This window comes from Triturus cristatus, chromosome 1_2, assembly GCF_964204655.1.
Source record: "Triturus cristatus chromosome 1_2, aTriCri1.1, whole genome shotgun sequence".
Taxonomy (NCBI): domain Eukaryota; kingdom Metazoa; phylum Chordata; class Amphibia; order Caudata; family Salamandridae; genus Triturus; species Triturus cristatus.
In genome coordinates this window covers 550,306,857-550,321,656 of record NC_140580.1, presented here as the reverse complement: position 1 = coordinate 550,321,656, position 14,800 = coordinate 550,306,857, and the positions used below count along the sequence as shown (strand labels likewise).

The 14,800-nt window shown below is 45.5% G+C and overlaps 1 protein-coding gene across 2 annotated transcripts in view; it reads left to right on the top strand.

Moving 5' to 3' along the window:
- LCOR (ligand dependent nuclear receptor corepressor) overlaps nucleotides 1–14,800 on the top strand; it is a 343,287-nt gene that overhangs the window by 55,048 nt on the left and 273,439 nt on the right. For both annotated transcript variants that reach the window (XM_085606418.1, XM_085606419.1), the window contains exon 2: nucleotides 5,311–5,443. The gene's annotated coding sequence lies outside the window, so the exon portion shown is untranslated. The remainder of the gene's footprint in view (nucleotides 1–5,310; nucleotides 5,444–14,800) is intronic.

Here is a 14,800-nt window from a genome sequence, read left to right as displayed (position 1 = left end):
CGCCTAGCGGAGGTGATGGCAAACAGGAAAGCAGTTTTTAAAGTCTGTTGACGAAGAGGACAGTTGTGAAGCGGCTCGAAAGTAGCGCACATCAAATAAGTAAGAACCAGGTTCAAGTCCCACTGCGGCATCACAAACTGAATAGGAGGGAAAAGGTGAAATCTACTTATGACAGGTGACTTGAAAAGAGAGGGCTGATGAGGGAGCCTGAGAGAGGCCAAAATTGCTGAAAGGTAGCCCTTAATAGTGCCCAGAGCAGAGCCCTGCCGGGCCAAAGAAAGAAGGAACAAAAGGGCTTCTGAAAAAGGGGCAGAAAGGGGATCTACAGCCTTTGCTGTGCACCATGCCACAAATTTGTTCCACCTGCAGGCGTATACCGATTTAGTGGAGGGATGCCTGGCTGCCAGAATGACATCACAGACTTCAGGAGGCAAGTCCAATGGAATCAACTGTTGCCGCTCAATCTCCACGCAAAAAGGTGGAGGCTGGACAGGTTCGGGTGGAGGACCTTCCCCTGCTGCTGCCACAGAAGATCCTCCCGCAGAGGCAGCCGGATCGGGGGATCTACGCTCCTGCTGAGTAGCTCGGGATACCAAACTCTTCGAGCCCAGTCCGGGGCCACAAATATGACTTGGGCCTGGTTGCGCCTGATCTTCAGCAGTCTGGGTAGAAGTGGTATAGGCGGAAAGGCCTACAATAGACCGCAACTCCACTCGTGACGAAAAGCGTCACAGAGCGAGTGCCGCCTTGGAAATTCCAACGCGCAGAACTGTTGACATTGAGTGTTCTCTTCGGTGGTGAATATATCTAACCAAGGCTCTCCCCACTGTTGAAAGAGACCTTGCGCCACCTCCTGAGTGAAGATACCATTCGTGATCCATTATGCACCTGCGGCTGAGTTCGGCCGCCCTGGTGTTCAAAGAACCTGCCAGGTTTTGAACCACCAAGGAAATGCCTTGATGTTCCAGCCATGTCCAGAGATGCAGAGCCTCCTGACATGGGGCCCACGACCCTACCCTGCCTTGCTTCTTACAGTACCAAATGGCGGTGGTGGTGTCTGTGAACACCTGCACTACTCTCCCCTTGACAGAGGGAAGAAATGCCTTCAGTGCAAGTAGGATCGCCTGGAGCTCCAGAAGGTTGATATGGAGCCTGGACTCCGCTGGAGACCAGAGGCCTCTGATCTCCGCCTCTCCCATGTGGCCGCCCATCCCAGGAGGAATGCATCTGTCACCACTGTGTGCACCGGTTGAGGAAGGGAGAGTGATCTGCCGCTGACCCAATGCTGGTTTGTGAGCCACCACTGCAACTGTCGTGCAGTGCCCTCCGAGATCGGGACATACTCGGACAGGTCCCCTTGATGCTGCGCCTACTGGAACTTCGGGTCCCACTGCAGAGCCGGCATATACCATCTGGCATCATTGGTCAGCAGGATGCAGGAGGCCATGAGGCCCAGCAGCCTCAAGGTCATCCTGACCGAAACCCAGGACATGGGCCGAAAGATCGGAATCATAGTCCGAATGTCCCGGACTCGCTGTTTGGGAGGATAAACCCGAAACTGCGCTGTGTCCAGAATCGCTCCGATAACGAGTATGTTCTGAGAGGGAATCAGGTGCGACTTCGGCACGCTAATGGAGAACCCCAGCAAATGCAGGATGGCGGCCGTAGTCTGGAGGTGGTAGAAGACTACCTGGTGCGAGCCTGCCTTTAACAACCAGTCGTCAAGATAGGGGAGGACTGAAACCCCCGATCAGCGCAGATGAGCTGCCACCACCGCCATCACTTCCCTGAACACCCGAGGGGTGCTGGTAAGGCCAAAAGGGAGCACGGTGAACTGAAAGTGCTCGTGGCCTACCGTGAACGGCAGGCAACGCCGGTGGGCCGGCAGGACAGGGATATGAAAGTAAGTGTTCTGCAAGTCCAACGCTACCATCCAGTCTTGCGGGTCTAGGGCACACAAGACCTGAGCTAGTGTGAGCATCCCGAAGAAGTCATTGATGTGCCAAAGTTCTAAGATAGGATGCAGGCGCTTGTCCTTCTTTGGAACCAAGAAGTCGTGGTAGTAACAACCACAACCTACTTCTGGCGTTGGAACACGCTTGATGGCCCCTCTTGGCCAAGAGGGCTGCAACTTCCTGCTGAAGAAGTGCCAAGTGATCCCCCCCCCCCCCCACATGCGGTGGTACTGAGGTGGCATGGCTGGAGGGGTTGTCTCAAAAGGGAGGGAGTAGCCCCTTTGGACAATCTGTAAAACCCACCTGTCCAAAATGATGGTTCGCCAGTGGGGGAGAGGATGGCCAATCTTGCCGCCCTCTGGCGTGTGGTGGGCCTGAAACACTGGACTAGGAAAGTTTGGAGGCAGTGGTGGCAATGGAGGTGGTGGTCTGACCCGCCTGCTGGCCCCGTGACCGACCTCGGCAGGTCCCACGTCTGCGGCTGTGCTGAAACTGTTGCTGCGCAGGCCTGTGGCTTTGAAACAAACGTGTTTAGGCGCCCCTTCCTTGGCCACGAAAGGAGCGAAAAGCAGAAGCCGAAGGAGTGCGCTTGGCCGAATGGCCCAAGGACTTTGCTGTAGCCCGCGAGTCCTTTAAACACTTCAACGCACTGTCTGCCTTGTCGCCAAAAAGGCGAGTGCCATCAAAAGGCATGTCCATCAGAGTGTTCTGGACATCCCCAGAAAAGCCAGTCGTCCTCAGCCAGTTGTGACGGCGTAGCTCCATTGTCGTGGAAATCGCTCTGCCCAGCAAATAGTCTGTGTCAAGGCCACAACGAATCGTCCAGACACTGAGGCAGTACCTGCGCCACCGTATCCCACACAGAGTGGGAATAACGGCCCAAAAGGCATGCGTTGTTCACAGACCGCAACCCTGAACTGGCGAAGAGAAAATCTTCTTCCCAAACTGCTCCAGTTTCTTGGATTCCCTGTCTGGAGGTGCGAAAGGGAATGCGCTCAGACGCAGATGCTTGGACAACCAAGGGTGTTGGGAGAGGAAAATGGGGTCGCCCGGGGCCGGGCGATGGCGTCGGGCCACGTTCCTATCCACAGGACCCACTGTGTTGGGCCTTGCCCTGGTGCCCAAAAGAATGTCCAAAAGTGCATCATTAAAGGGCAGCAGCCGCTTCGCAGAGGAAGCCGCCAGCCGAAGCACTTCTGTCAGGAGTTTAGTCCTGACGGCCACTGTAGGGAGCTCGAGGTGGAGAGCCTCTGCTGCCCTACGCAACACCACTGATTAAGTACTACCCTCCTCCGTAGCCACGGTAGAAGGAGACAGTGCGCCAGGTTCTGGATAGAAATCCAGATCACCTGCGTCCTCCAAATTCTCTGCCCAGTCCGGGTCTAACTCGCATTGGGCTGCGAGAGGGTCTTCAGACCCCTCCCAGTCTTCCCCGTCCTCCATAACCTGCTGGGCAGGTGGGAAAAAAGGAGGAGGATGGAGAAAGGTATAAAAATTCCCTATCTGCGTCGATCTACACTGGTTTGGCACCGTCTCCATGTCGGGGTGGAAGCTGGGGACGACATCGACCGGGGAGCCGGCCGGCAGTGGTGCCGTAAACGTCTTATGTCGGTGGAGGTTGTACGAGGCCAACCGACATCGGCTGTGATCTATGGGGGTCTCGCGGTGCCGAGGCCGGAACAGTCGACGATGTCTCGGCCGGAGCCATTGATGAAGAAGGGTGAGGACCCCCAGTCGGACCCTCCGGGTCCGAAGGCGCGCCAGCGAGGCCTGACTGGCCAAAGAGAAGGCCAATGGCTGACAGAAATTCCTGCAGCTGGGCCGGAGTCGCCGATGGACCCGGGAAAGGCGGGTAGGCCGTCGGAAACTTCGTAGGTTCCGCTGGAGTGCCACCACCCACAGCCGTGTCGCGCGACAGGCTAGGGTAAGTCGAAGAGCGATGGCGCTTCTTCGACTTCTTGTGCTTTGCCTTACCTGACCCAGAGTGTGAAGACTTCTTCGAACGATGGTGGCGGCTCCGCGACCGGTCCCTCGACTTCCCACGGGACCAGGACCTTGAACGGCGCGGAGCAGACTTCCTGGCCTCAAGCAACTTTCGGGACCGCTCCCACAAAGTTTTCGGAGCCATGGCCTGGCAGTTGGGGCACAACGTGGGGTTATGGTTGCTCCCCAGGCAGTAGAGACACTCACTGTGCGGGTCCGTCACTGACCTCATGCGGGGGCAAACCTTGCATGACTTGAAACCGGGCATCCCTGTAACACCAGGAGTCAAACACTCAACAAAAAAACAACAACAAAAAAAGACTAAGTCCCAAAATACTCAGTCAAAAATTGACTGGGGGTACAGCTCTCTCCGGATCTGCGCTTGCTGGTGCGGAAGAAGAAAGAACTGACGTCCGCGCGTGAGGGCGGCGTCTAAGTAGCTGCCGCGACGTTATCCTGAAGATCACGATGCCTATGACGGACGTGGAGCTGCACGACAGCACCTTCAGACGAGCAGGGGTACTGCTGACAAAAACTTTCCGGATCCAGTCTGACGCCTGGGGGTAATTCTTAGGTAAGAAATCTATCCCTAACGTGTCTCTTTCAAATTGAATATTTACAGAAGCTTATAGGTTCTTTCTAGAGTTGCAATTGCACTTTATGTAGGAGCTTTACCATCTGGGAGCGTGCTTGAGAGCAGAAACACTAGCCATTTACAGTAAGGGAAGACATATTCAACTCGCATTAAGTAGTATTGCGCTGTTTGGAAGCGGTTATTACACTAAGTTTCATGGCAACAGCCTATTCTGTGCAGCCCCAGTGCCCTAATGGATAAGGCACTGTTCTCCTTAGCCACGGATTGTGGGTTTCAGGACCATCTGAGGTGGAAGAAGGATATATTTTTGCTGTTGTGTATATCCACTTTTGTCGAGGTCTTCTCTCTTAAGCACATTAGGACTGAAGTGTGGTGAGTAATTATCAAATTGCTTAAACTCTGCCATCTCAAACTTTAATCTCCAAACTGGAGGTATTTTACAGGGTTGGCTATTTGTTTTCTATATGACTGGTAGTGATATACATATGAGTGGGGCAAACATTTCATACGGCTAGACAGGGCCCGGTGCCCTAACTGGCCTCCGAAGCTGGGGATTGTGGGCTCGATTCCCATTTGGGATGGAAGAAAGTTATGTTTTTGCGATTGAGTATCCAGTTTTACCATACCAAGAAATACCGTCCCATACCATACAATACAAAACATCTATGTTTACAGGTAAGGCTTTTGTCTACAAAATGAGAATTGTGGTGAACATGTAATATGTACAATATTATTTTTATTTTATTAATTTGCATTCCCTGATGTATTTCTTTCTAGGAGCACTTGATAGGTCTGAATGAACCGATTTAGGAATCTGGAGAAGAAGCTCTTCATCGACAAGAGCAAGCAAAAATCATTTGACTGGAAAAGCAGGCAGAAAAATTCCTCAATGCTTTCTTCTACAAAAAAGGTTAGTAGTGGTCGAAATGTGTAACATTTAGAGAATAACGTTGGCAATGTTTACACTGAAATTCTTAACACTTAACGAAGAAAACGATATAGTAACGCACCCCACCCACCACCTCACAGAATGCTTACCACATTTCTGCAATTTCTTCCCAACTTCAGTTTATCCTTCACTATCTGGCGAATGTCTTCATTTCGAAAATGTTCTTTACAACTTATGATGAAGTAACTTAACATTTTCAAAAGTTATTTTTAAGAAGTTTCTTGTTTACATTTTGGATATTCCTCTAAGTTTAAGCCATTCATTAAATATGATCTCTTCACCGGTGCTGTAACCATTATTGTATGGCGGCATCCTGCTTGCTTGTCCTTTTCTGCTTTCGAATAAAGTGGATTCATAGTAAAAGGTTTATTCCTTTGGAACCCAGGGCATGAGAAGTGGACATTAGCACTGATTAAGCCTTTAGGGCACATAAAATGCTAGCTACTTTATCGCAACTCTCCGGGCCGGCCATTCAAGAAAAGCACTTTTTAGGGAGAGCTTCATCATGGGTTTGTGAAGTATTTTCCTTTTAGTTGGTGTAGGCTATACCTGCCTGGCTGAGTTTATTCTCCTGACTGTGAGACCACATTATAACCAGTCTTCTTGCACAAAACAGAAGGGTCCCTTGCTCATCTAGCTCATTACTGAAATGCTGGGTATGATGCAGAGCCTGGTAGTTTCTCCTCACAAGATTTTTTGTGGTCCTGCAAATTGCTTTGAGGTATTTCTTTAGCAAAATTCCACTCCAAATTGATGGTTTTAGGGGGCTCAGGTTCAGGATTTGTTGTACTCATCTACATGTTGTGCAGCTTCGTTGTCTGGAAAGGAATCAAACTTTTCAGGTGAGATTGGACATAGATAAGCGGAATAAAGAGAGAGGTTCTCTTGGTAGGTGTAATTTTCCTTCCTGAAATGTAGAGAGTGTCTAACATGGCATATTCCTCTGAATTTAGCAGGGCAGCGAATTAGCTCATTTAATGTTATCTCATAGTAGGGAGGACTATGTCCAAATCAGTTTGTAACTTAAAAGCTATGTTAAGACTTTCTACCAACAGCTAAGGAGAGTACCTGTCTTTGCACCCAAAGCTACTGCCAAAATATTTTCCTATCTGTCTCATAGGCGCTCTGAATTGTTGAGCAGTCAGGCTCAGCAGATCCCCATGTACTCTGTCTATGGTTGCTCCTTCAGAAAGAGTTGTCCTATCTGTTGATAACTCCTTTTGTGCACAGGTGCTTTGGTAAGGTGGGTTAGTGAGCTGTATTCCTTTGCTGTTTCCCTAATCTTAAAATATTTGAGTAAGTATGTCAGCAATGAACTTTAGATTTGCTCAAATATAATTTTGTATTTTCATCCACACTTAAGACTTTCATGCAAGTAGAAAGCGGTTTGGTAGCCCTGTATGTAGCTGTAAGAAGACTCTACATAAGAATGTGTCATAGCACAATGAAGAGTGTGAGACCTTATTCCAATTATATAAAAAGGTGGTCGGATAGGCTTGACGTAAGGGAAGTGTTTGATTTTTGCATTAACAATGTTAAACCTTACTATTTGCTTTCCTGCTGAGCCACTATAAACCTTTAAATCTATGGTAAAACAGGCTTGATGTAGGACTGTGATAGATTCACTGTTTTATGCAAGTAACCCATTGCATGTTCTATGAAGATGTTTTACCTTTTACTACTATGTGGCTTTAAGAGGAACATTGCAATAGGAGATGCTCCTAATGCCTCCAATGTTTTCTCTTCACATTCATTCTTCACTTGTTTAGTCTGATGCCAAGCTTAGGAGGGCAGTTCTTTGAAACAGTTCCTTGTAAACCTGCCAGCACGTTCCTCTATCCAACCCGCCCGAAGGAGATGCCTCTTTGAACTTCTGGCTCTATACTGAGGTGGAGGCAGTGGCCTAACACAGGTGCCCACGGTGCGGGGGGGGGGGCCTGAGCTGCAGGGGCCCCCTCAGCACAGTACACTGGCCCAGGAGCTCCTGAATAAATCATGAGCTAGAATCCCTCCAGGTACTTTGCAGCGGGACCCCCTCACGTTTCGTCACACCACTGAGTGGAGGATTCTTTTTTTACAGCAAACGTGCAGCCATATTTTTTCCTGTGCAAGGTATTTGCCTTCCTGGACCCAAGTTCACTAAAGGGAAACATTTTCTCAAAGCCTTCCTTTGGCAAATACCATGGAGATCTAATTAAATCTTGAAACATAATTTGAATTGAAGAGCCATGGAGTCCCAGCCCTTTTAAATACATTTCTTTTTGTCCACTTTTTTGCTCAGATAGCCTTGAGAAAAACCTTGCGTGAGAGTGCCATGCAGGGTGAAACATGTTTTGGCTAAATACCACTTCTGACCATACTGTTAGAATATGAACAATGTGAACAAGTATCTTAAAGTGTGTCCATACTCTTCTCTTTGATTTATTACAACTAAGCTGTGTAACTTTGTGTCCATACTTGCATTCCAATTGAACTCACAGGGAACGGGTGTATGCCCATTATGGACGTATACATTGACACCCACATACTAGGCTTCTCCTAAACTAAATGGTAAATTTGTAGGCTCTATCAAAGTCTGAGGACCTTTTCTTTCACAAGTAATCTCTTGATACATAGTAGAACTTGAACTGCCCCACAATTAAATCTCACATACTCCTTTTTCTAAAGGAAAGAGATATAGATCAGAGAGACTGAACAGGGGTTAGATGTGGCCTGGGGGATAAGTTAGTATTTCTAAACTTTCCCCATCAGTAGAGCACAGTTGTACCACCATCTCAGACAATTTTGTAAGAAATTGTTTATAGCAAAGTTGCATAAGACCACCTTGATAAGAGAAAATAAATAACCAAAGAAAACCTATGGAAGTGTCCTCTATGTAAGCCCTATTTGAATAAACCATCAAGTCACTTCGCTCCTAACTGACCAGTTCATCTCACTGTGCATCCTTGTTCATATGCACTGTCACTGATTGCTGTCGCTAGAGTTATACATACATTTTTAAGCTAATTTAGGACGCTGTTAAAGCCCTTGTTGATACAGAAATTATTGCAAGCAAAAAACAAAATATATGACACTTTAGATTTACTTAAACCGCTATCATCTGAAGTGAGGTAGTATCTAAAAATACTCCGAAGGATATTCCTTTTTCAGGCAGAGATCATCTTAGTAATTCGAAATTAATTCCATGCTTATTGCAATGCTACAAAAATGAAAAGCCATTATTACTTCACATGTTCGTACATTACATTGTAGTAGCTAATTAGTTGAACAGGGGCAACCTTGTTAAACAAAGATCTACAAATTAAGAATTAATCTGGCAAGATTTTGCGGTGATTCGATTAATATATCACATCTCCGCAGATTAATTCATTAGCAAACATTTAACACTTTTATATCATTTATTTTACCCCAGAGTGCCATGTAATTAATTGATGTGTACATGTAGTGCTACCTTTTATTCAGAAAAAGAACCTAAATAACCTGTAATTAAGAGGAATTCCCCATACGGATTTGTTTAAATGAAAGCCAAAAGGTCTTGTAAGAAACAGCCAAACTAGTATTAAGCATGTATGTATAATTTTCTAAGGTAATTTTTAAAATATATATACTTGGTTGTTGGCAAAACTGAGTACTTTGACCAGTATAAAATGGGTGTGAAAACGTTAAAAAACAAACAAAAAAAACAAAAACAAATTAAGACTGAGTGTTAAAGTTGTATACAATTATTTCATAAGCTATTCCATCTGATCAGAACTAAAATGGCTGACTATTTCATCACCGGTTTTAGAAATTGCCAGGGTCTTCCTTATGGTTTCTGTTAGGTTGGCATCAGCAGTTTATTGACATGCTTGAATGGTCTCCAAGTTCCTTTTTTTAATTGAATATTGGCTTGTCTCGATTCCTTGGGTGGTCGCAACACATTGAAGCAAAACAGTCTTGTATCAAATTTCCTAGTTTTAATAAAGTAGAAGATCGAGTTAGGCCTATCGTTTGGGGATCAAATAGTCATAATGGACATATGTAATGATGGTGCTGCTCAGTGTTTCTATAGGGTTGTTAGATCACACTCAAGTGAAATTCACTTCCCAACATTGTTATTCCTCAGACAATCTCACTGCTGAAAATAGTGAAACTGTACAAGAGACTGTGAATTGTATTATGCATAAATCCAACTGGTGTTCACATCAACTCAATTGGGTGACCCTCTTCAAAACAATGTGTAACCCAACAATCTTTTCAACCAATGGCACAAACATCACTTAGGAATGAAAACCAATTGTATCTGAGTGCACGACTTAGATGCCAACATGTCATAGAATGATCTGTAACATGACACATGGTCTTCACTTGTAGGAGCTACGCAATTAAACACAAACGTATTCGCACACAAGTGCGTAACCATTCATACCTGGCAACTTCCAAAAGACGCGCTGTTCTGTCATCCTCTCACTGTCCCCAACACGGCACTATCAAAACAAACATGTCCATATTAGGCCGTAATTAGGTCAAGCTGACCCTTTCCAGTTATACTCCATCAATCCAATTTGCCATATCTGGACTTTCAAGCGATTGAGGCCCTTACATTGCTGAAACTGTGAAGATGGAATCCCGGCACTACATAAACGCAGATTGACTAAATAACCGAAAGTACGCCATGAGTGGAGCCCATAAGTTGAACATGATCACGGTGCACAACAACTGATCCCGCCATGTTGTACAATCTAAATGCTTAATTGCTCCGACATCAACAAAATAAATATAACAATTCCGCATATTTTTCTAGTACTTATAAACCTCCCGATGCACAAACGTATGTGTATATCGCCGGAACTCTGTTCCTCCCTGTCACTGAATAATTTTGACAAGAGCCAAAAGTTATCAGTGATACAGTCTAACCTATCTATTAGCCCAAAGGTCTCACCATTAAGAACGCATGAGTGAGCCAGTCTCATGTTATAATCGCGCTGCTTATGTCCACTTACTACTGATGTATCCCTGGAAACTTCAAAAATCAACGGGCAAATTCAAAGACAAAGAGTTATCAGTTCACCTCTCCGAATGTCCACTACTTCGTTATTCATGATGAACTCTGGAGTATAAAACAGTCCTGCTTAAATGAAAATTATATATGTTCGAGTGTCCCGATGATCACGTAGGAATACTGATATCAAAAGTTTGGTTATCCATGCACAATGAATCATGCAAGCATGTGGTACCACGTACTGCGATCAGAGTAACTAATAAAGTGATTTACCCATGTGAAACTATCCATACGGTGCTAGGTAACAAACTTTGCAATTCAAGCATTAATTGAAATGACATCAAATTGCTATCCTTAATATTGTCATCTTCTACCTCTTAGTTGCTCTAAGATTAGTTCTTAAGGAAATGTATTTGAAGAAATGTGTGTGCAATTTTGTGCTCCTTCCCATTCTAATTGTGAAACCCTTATTGTTATGATAGTTTAGTGACTCATTATATTAAAATAGAGATGGCTTGTTTTTTTATAAATTTTATCATTCAACGCCTTTGGGTTCGAGGTGTCCAATCGTTTGATCCAGTATGCCCGACATTGTAGCAAATTCTAGGAGTTGTCAATGCCTGTTTTTTGGCACTACCACCACAAATTCATTGTATGTTCTAAATGTTTATTTTGTTAAAATCACCTCGTGGAGAATAATGTTTTACTGAAAATCGATCGCTTTAAAAAGATCTTGAAATATCACTGGTTATCGGTTGTTTGACTGTTTGTACGAATTGAAAAAAAAAATGGATACCCAATTGTTATAGTAGTGCACTCCTCGCCCCAGCCTCATTTATTAGCTGGGCCTTCAATCCAGAACATCTTTAGCCATGTCTTTAACTGAAAAAATTCTACAGCTAACATGGGTTTACAATATACAGCTGTATAAAGGGTGTGTGCGCCCAGTGAGTCCATTTTGAGCCTTCTGCCAGTGGACTCGCCCCAATATTTACTTAGAAAATTGTTGCACAGGTTGACTTGCTGTGACCTCTTGTTATCCAGCATTGGATTAGTCGCATATCCACTTGGGTGACTCATTCCCCATAAACATTAAATAGCAGTAACCAGTGTTAAACAACAGTTATTTAATAGCGCATCCAGCTCATTTGAAACAACCCAAGTTTCCACAGGACTGGCTGAAGTGCTCAACTCTCATTGTCTCCATAGAGGCCACCTTAATTACTGTCTCTGTGAGAGAGTCCCCACGTCTCTGCTCTAACCTCAAATTCCTCGATCTTTGCTTTGTCCTCCGTGGACTGCAAGCACAGACTTATCTTCAGTTTCCATTAAACCATTTTTAGGAGGTTTCTGAGATTTTCACCTTAGCACTGGCCCATGCAGTCTGTCAGCTGTGACCAGCTATCCGTGTGGCTGAAAAAGATGTCTTTTCAAGTCTTGCTTAGTCTGAATATCTACACTGATGAGCCTCATGATCAGTGCATTTATTGCCTTTATCCCAGTCCTAAAACTTCTTGCTGCAACATCTGTAAGACCTTCCTTCAAATGATTCCTCAGGACAGAGAAAGGAAGTTGGCTGTATGTTTGAGAAGAGAATTTCCATTTCTTAAGTGGATGCCCTCTCTTACCAGGAAGATTTAGTGAAGTGTCCCAATAAGCACTTCCACAAAGGAAGCATAATAAAGGAAGCATATGGAACTTAGCTGCAATTTACCTCCAAAGCTTTTGCAGGCTCCTTCTCCAAAGATGACAACGCCTTTCTTTGAAAAAGCATTAAAAGGTGATGCACGACTTGCGTATAAAATTGCATGAAAATCCAGCGCTGCTAGCATCCAGTCAGTTTTGCCACCCAAATCGTTGACCATCCCGTCGACTGGCATCTCATTCCTGTCTACAACCCCTGTAGTGACCGTCTCCCCTGTCGGCCCCGGATATCTATCCATTGTCGATTGGAGGGACCTTGTTGACGACAAACTAGTCAATGTGCGTCTTCCCTTTTCAGTCTTAAATTGGTGCATACCACTGAAGGTTTCTACACAACCATTGTTGCCCATACTGGAGAAGCAATGTTTTCCATATGATTTTGAGGAACATTCTCCAAAATCTACAAAGTTTATTCTAGTCCTGGTTTTTGTCTGGTCCGAGGGTATCCAGCTAATGCGTACACCAGCCACACTTTAGGCAGATTTACCCAGTTTTGAAAAGAAGCATAGGGCCCAAAAAATGTGTGCCAGCATGCTTGAGTCACAATTTGAAGGCTGACTCCCATCAGTGTGGCAGCTGCCCAGTGTAGATCAGAAAAATACTATCACGTCAGCTCCTCCAGACATGGATAGCAGGCACATTGACAGCTCCAGAGTACACTCTATGGTTATAACCTCCATAAAAGCTGCAAATGCCTTGGCCATCCTGGGACAATATGAACAAATGCGGCAAAACATTTCACTCTATTTCAGTCTCATTTCTGAGGATAAAATGGAAGAGGCGAAGGCCATTAGTAGGTAAAGTTCAAGTGCATCATCAGTGAAGCAACTGATGCTTACAAAGCAGTCTTCCATCAGCGCGCAGGGACAGCAGTCCTGCACAGGCAGGGAAGGCATTGGAGAACTTTTCATCCAGATGTCCAACCAGAGGTTCCTTTTCATGGCCAAACGTTCTTTGGGAAATATATGGAAGACACCCCGGAGAAAGTCAAGACGGACACTGTCATGCCCCAGATCCTGGCTTGTCTACAGTACATACGCTCATCCTCTGCTCTTTTGTTGGTGTCTCAAGGAGATCTCAAGCGTACAGTGTAGCCTTCTCCCAACAGGGAGTCTAAAGAAGATCCTGTTACCATCTATGGCAGAACATTGGTGAGGAAAAACGGAGAAGACAAACCTTGCTCACAGAATAACTAGAAGAGAGCTTGACTTAACAGCTGTCCCCCCTACTGACAGTGTTTTTTTGTTACAAGAAGAATCTCTGCTTTTGACACTGCTTGGGCAGCAGCAACCGCTCGTGGGTGCTCCAAATAATGCAGTGTCGTCCGACTCCAGAAATTATACGGAAACCTCTCAACCATCTGCTCTGAAAATAATTATCACTTGTGGGAGCTAGCAAGGGATTCCCTCCAAAAAGCAGTCATCGAAAAGGTCCCAAAGAACCAGAAGAATTGTGAATTCTACTCTAGATGTTTTCTGGTCAAGAAAAAAATCAAGTCCGTAGAAGCCTATACTTGACCATCCAACATTTGAGCAAATTCTTGAAAAACAATTCTTCAGAATGGTAAGCCTCCAAAAACTCCCACGAAGCTACTGGAAGGGGGACTGCCTCACATCACTAGATCTTCAGGATGCTTGTTTTCATGTCACTATACATAAACATCACAGGCAATACCTGAGATTTTCAGTGGCAGGGCAGTGCTGAATTTAGAATGCTTCCATTTGATCTGAGGTCTGCACCCCCAATTGTATCAAAGCGCCTGACTCCTGTAGCTCCCTTCCTTGGAAGACCACAGCACCAAGCATGTCCCTTGTTGGACATGCTTGGTGCTGTGCACCCAAGCACCATCAAAGGTAGGTAATTGACCTTCCACAGCTGCATGCTTCAGCCTATCGTATCACTAGGATTGACCCCTAAATACTGAGAAATCCTCCATTCATCCTATGACCAGATTGAAGTTCCTTGGGGCAATCTTGGACCCTCAACTGGGGAAGGCTTATCCCTATGCAGGAAGTCTTGCAAAACTTCAGACCATGCCAAAGGCATCTTGCTCCAAGTGAACAGTGTCAGAATACACATCCGCTTAGATCTTGTGTCCTCCTGCATCCATCTGACTCCTTTTTTCAGGCTCTGCATGAGGCTTATTGAGCAGGAGATAGATCACCAGTGAAGCAGGCAACTACCTCGGATTGACATGGTGAAAGTCACTAGACTGCTTAGTCAAACCCCGTTTGCTGGAGGTTCCCATCAAAGCAGGTCTTCCATTCCAACAATCCGCATAATCATGACAAAAGATGTGTTGCTCGAAGAATGGGGCACACATGTCAGAGCTTTTCACAAGAGGCTTCTTGTCCGAGATGGAAACAAACTCCACATAAACATCTGATGTTAATGGTCCATTAGGCTAGACTTGCAGTCGTTCCTTCTGATGTTAACAAAACAAGCTTGGTTGATCTATGCAGACAACACTATTTCTGTGTTCTACATTGGAAAAGCAAGGTGGAACGAGATCCCATTCTCTATTGGAAGAGCCTCGGATGCTGTGGGACTGAGCCATCCTCTACGAGGTGGACATTTCAGTATGAAATCCACCTGGGACCAAAACGACCAAATAGATCTGCTCCACTTCACTC